Raw genomic sequence first — 6,000 nt, 5'->3', positions numbered from 1 at the left:
TTATAGCTGTATAAACAATGGTTAAGATAATAATTTTAGTGCTTTTTGGAGTCTTTATATAATGGCTACTTATTAAAAGAAAGCTTTTTTGAAATCTTAAATCTTAGTTCTCCAGGTGAAATTGTAAGTGTGCAAAGGCCAGGACAGAAAAACAACCAGATTTGGAGTATTATAATGATGTAATAAGAAAGAAAAATATATAGACTTCCACAAAAATAACAGCTTGGTTCTAAAATCTGAAAGCCATCAGAATCATGTAGAAATCTTATTAAATATTGATCCTTGCATGGCCAACCCAAAGATGCCTATGTTTAACTATTTTAACATATTTGTATCTATATTCCTATATGATATATGATAATGACATATGATTTCAACATGTGATATGTGACATATACACACATATACATATATATTTAGTTTTGCCTATCTTAAATGTTACATAAATGAATTAATGCACATACTCTTCTAACATCTGTTTCCACTTTATTTTGATAAATATCATATTCATTCACTTCCATTATCATATAGTATTCATCTATTTGAACATGGCACAATTATTTAGTCATTGTCTTCTTCATAAACATTTGTGTTATTTTATTTTACTTTATTTCACTATAGCAACAATGCTGATGTTGATGATTTTCTCATGCCTTCCGGTGAATTTATATAGTGTATCTGTATAGAGAATTAATATTTATATAAAGAACATTCTTAGGAGAATTGATGATTGTTAGGTTTGCATGTATTCAATTTTAATAGGTAAAACTAAATTATTTTCCAAAGGTTTTGCACAAATTTATATGCCTACAAGAAGTAGATGAGAATCCTGATTGCTCTATATCTTTGCCAATACTTATTTTTATGTGGTAAATAAAATAATTAAAATTATATTTTTAAACTATTTTGTGTTTCCCTGACTGCTAATGAGATTATGCATCTTAGTTATGTTTGTGGACCATTCTTGTTTCCTCTTTTTGGCAATGCCAATTCCTGTTTTTTGCCTATTGGATTGTTTATTTCTTATTGATTTATAGGAAGTTCCTCAACAAAATAAAGGCTGTATATGGCAAACTCACAGCTAGGAAGCTTTTCCTCAAAGTACTGGAACAAGACTAGAATGCCCACCTGTACCACTCTTATTTAACATAGTACTGGAAGTCCTAGACAGTATTGGGCAAGAGGAAGAAATAAAGGGCATCCAAAGTGGAAAAGAGGAAAAAACATCAAATTTTTCCTGTTTGCAGATGGCATGATCTTATATATCAAAAAAACAAAAGACTACATTACACCTCTTAGAACTGATAAATTCAATAAAGTTGCAGAATAGAAAACCAACTTAAAAATTAGTAGATATCTATACATGAACAACAAACTAGCTGAAAAAAAAAAATCAAGAAAGCAACCCCATTGACAAAAGCTACACAAAAAATACCTAGTAAGAAATTTAATCAAGAGGATAAAAGACCTGTACAAGAAAAACTTCAAAATACTGATGAAAGAAATTGAAGCAGATACCAAAAACTTGAAAGACACCTCATGCTTTTGAATCAGAAGAATTAATATTGTCAAAATGATCATGTTACCTAGAGCAATCTACAGATTTAATGCATTCCCTATCAAAATACCGTTGACATTCTTCACAGAAATAAGAAAATAATCTTGAAATTTGTATGAAATTACAAAAGACCCCACATAACCAAAGCAATCTTGAGCAAAAAGACCAAAGCTTGAAGCATCACACTACCAGACCTTAAAGTATACTATAAAGCTGTGGTAACCAAAACAGCATAGTACTGCCATTAAAACAGACCAGAACAATGGAACAGAATTGAGAGCCCCCCAAATTAACTCACATATCTATAGCCACCTGATTTTTGACAAATGCACCAAGAACATTCACTGGGGAAAGAACATTCTCTTCATTACATTGTGCTGGGAACACTGGATATCCATATTCAGAAGAATGAAAATAGACCATCACCTCTCATCCTATACAAAAATCATCCCCAAAAGGATCGAAGACCTAAATGTAAGACTCAATACCATAAAACTACTAAAAGAAAACATAAGGGTGATGCTTAGAACACTGGTATGGGAAAAGACTTTATGAATAAGACATCAAAAGCACAGGCAACAAAAACAAAAATGAAAAAGTGAGATTTTACCAAACTAAAAACCTTCTGTACAGAAAATGAAACAATCAACAGAATGAAAAGGTAACCTACAGAATGGGGGAAATATTTGCAAACCATTCATCTAATGAGGATTAATATACAGAATATGCAAGGAAGGCAAACATTTCAACAGCAAAAAAAAAACAACAACAACAAGAAAATAATATGACTTGAAAAGTAGGCCAAAGGAGACATACAAATGGCCAATAAACATGTGAAAAAATGCTCAATTTCAGTAATCATCAGAGAAATGCAAATCAAAGCCACAGTGAGGTATCATCTTCCCTCCTAGTTAGTATGGCTATTAACAAAAAGACAATTTTTGTTATTATCAAAAAAAAAAACAAATGCTGATGAGAATTCACAAAGAGCAGAACCCTTACATACTGTTGGCAGGAATAAATTTGTACAGTCATTGTATAGAATGATATGGAGGTTTCTCAAAAAACTACACAAAACTATGATGTGATCCAGTAATTCCACCACTGTGCATTTATCCAAAGTTAAAAAAAGAAAATCAGTGTATCAAAAGGACATTTACACCTTAATGTTTATTTCAGCACTATAACAATAGCCAGAATATGGGATCAACCTAGGTGTCCAATAACAGAAGAATAGAAAAAGAAAATGTGGTTAGAATATACACACAAAGGAATACTATTTAGCCATAAAAACAAATGAAATCCTGTCATTTGTGGAAACATGGATAAAACTGGATGAAATTATGTTAGTTAAATAAGCCAAGCACAGAAAGACAAATATCACGTTTCCTCACTCACATGTGGAAGCTAAAAATGTTGATATCATAGAAGTAAAAAGTAAAACAAAAATACTAGAGGCTGGGAAGGATAGGAGGAAGGGAGGATGGGGAGAGATTTGTTAAAGGATACAAAATCACAGCTAGATAGGAGCTATAAATTCTAGTGCTCTATACCACAATAGGACGACTATTGTTAACAATAATATATAGTTTCAAATAGCTAAAAGGAAGATATTGAATGTTTCTAACACCAAGAAACAACTGTTTGAGATGATAGTTTTGCTAATTACCCTGATCTAATCACTATGTGCCCCTAAAATATATATGATTATATGCCAATTAAAAAATTAAAAATCCTTAGATTAAGTATTGGTAGTATGTCTCTCATTTTGTTTTCTTTTCTTTTCTTTTTCTTGTTTTCTTTCTTTTTTTTTTGTCTATTTGTTTGTTTTGAGCTAATGGATCTAGCTCTGTCATCCAGGCTGGAGTGCAGTGGACCATCCTAGCTCACTGCAACCTCCACCTCCCGGGATCAAGGAATTCCCTGCTTCAGCCCCCTAAGTAGCTGGGATTACAGGCCCACACCACCACGATGGGCTAAATTTTTTGTGTGTTTTTAGTACAGACGGGGTTTCACCATGTTGTCCAGGTTGGTCTCAAACTCCTGACCTCCACTGATCTTCCCGCCTCGGCTTTTCAAAGGGCTGGGATTACAGGCATGAGCCACCTCACCTGGCCTCTCACTTTCTTATTACACAATATTGATTTTCACTTTTGTGTCTTTTGATGAATTGTAAGCCTCATTATTTATGTAGTCAAATTAATCAGTCTCTTTATTTGTGGTTTATAATTTTTATGTCTTGTTTAATAAATGTCACCTCTAAAGAGACTCTAAAATATAATTTATTCTTTCATTTTATTTACACAGTATAATTATTTATTTTTCATTTAATTCCTTAGCCCTCTCGAAATTGATGTTTTTGTTATTATTTACTTGGTGAGAAACACATTCAAAATCTCTCTCCTTTTCTTCCTTATAATTAACCAGTTCCAACCACATATCTTGTATAATCCATTCTTTTTCTTCTTTCCATCATTGAGTTGTATTTACCCATGTATTAAATGTCAGATTTTCAAACACAAGTCTGTTTCTGGCTTAAAATATTCTATTGGTTAATTGTTTCTGCACATTCAGTGGTACACTATCTTAATTTTCATAATTTCCAAGGCAGTCTTTCTAGGCAGACCCTCTCAAATAATTTTTTAAAAAAATCAACTTGGCCCTTATTAATCTTCTGCTTGTTCATATGACTTTTAGAATTAAGTAATCAATTTATAAGAAAATCCTGGCCAGGCGCGGTGGCTCACGCCTGTAATCCCAGCACTTTGGGAGGCCAAGGCGGGCGGATCATGAGTTCAGGAGATTGAGACCATCCTGGCTAACATGGTGAAACCCCGTCTCTACTAAAAGTACAAAAAATTAGCCGGGCATGGTGGCGGGCACCTGTAGTACCAGCTTCTCGGGAGGCTGAGGCAGGAGAATGGCGTGAACCTGGGAGGCAGAGCTTGCAGTGAGCCGAGATCACGCCACTGCCCTCCAGCCTGGGCGACAGAGTGAGACCTTCTCAAAAAAAAAAAAAAAAAAGAAAGAAAGAAAATCCTTACGACAATATATCAGAAATGATATTTTTTAATAATTGAAAATTTCTACCTGTCAATGTCGATATAATATTTCATTTATTCTTACTGAATACTTTCAAAAAAGATAATTTTTTCTCCTTAATAGTCATAAATTGTATTTTACTTATTTTCATGTGCATTATGTTTTTGTCACTACATAAATGGAATTTCAATTTTTTTAATTTTGTGTATAGAAATGCAATAAACAACTTTTTATTTTTACTTTTTTATTTGTTGAGACAGGGTTTCACCATGTTGCCCAGGTTGGTCTTCAACTGCTGGGCTCAAACAACCTTCTTGCCTCAGCCTCCCCAGTAGGTGGGATTATAGACATTAGACTCTGTACCTGATCAATAAATGACTTTTAATGTTGATTTTATGCTAGAAATATTGGTGAAATAACTCATTTTTTTCTTATTTCTTTTCTGTAGATATTTTAATGATTTTTATACAGATCAAACCATATGCAAATAGTGACACTTTTGGCTTCTTCCTTTTCAATACTGATGGTTTTTAGCCCTTAACTTATGACCTATAACTGTTGTTCAATGTTGAATGAAATGGTAGTAGCTACTGTGTTGTCCTAGTTCTAACACTAAAATAAATGCTTTTTACTTTCCACCATTGAGTATTTTGTTTGTTGTAGATTTTTTTGTGCTCTTTATCCAGTTTAATAAGTCTAATGTTAGTTTTCAAAGACATATATCTTATGTTTTTAACTGTTATCAGAAAGTGTTATTACATGCATTGAAAGAGTTCTATCTACTTCGTTTGTACAGAATTGATTTGGAAATTTACATTAATCAACTTTCTAATAATGAACCAGCCCCATGGTCCAAGAATAAACCATTTTTGGTCATAATGTTTTTCTGTCATCAGAGTAGTAAAGTGACTTGCTAAAATTACTTTTTAAGATTTGCTCATCATGTTTAAGATTTGACATTAATTTCCCTGTCTTATTTTCCTTTTTCTGTGTGTTTAATAGCAAATGTATATTAACTCTCTGAAAAATGTATTGGGGTTATATTCCTACTCATTATTTGAGATATTTTTATAGCTTTTAAATTTTGTGTAATATCGTAGTCATTTTTTCTTTGTTTATCTAATACAAATCCTCTCAAAATCCCTCTTGGAACATGGGTTATTTGTAGGATTATTTTAAATCAAAGATTTCACTTATAGTAGTTATAGTACTTATGATATATTTTTTAAATGGTCTTTGAGTCCTGGCAGAAGACTCTTAAAGCCCTCGGTATTCTCTGAGTAGTAAGAGTGACAGGAGAATTTTTTGTTCTAATGAGGATGATTCCTGGTGGGCCCTTGATAGTGTCAGAATGGATTGGTTGGAGGAAAAGACCAAACTTTGATTAGAAGCTTGGAAGT

This window comes from Pan troglodytes, chromosome 17, assembly GCF_028858775.2.
Source record: "Pan troglodytes isolate AG18354 chromosome 17, NHGRI_mPanTro3-v2.0_pri, whole genome shotgun sequence".
NCBI lineage: Eukaryota > Metazoa > Chordata > Mammalia > Primates > Hominidae > Pan > Pan troglodytes.
The sequence above is the reverse complement of the archived record's forward strand: the minus strand, read 5'-3'. Positions refer to the sequence as shown.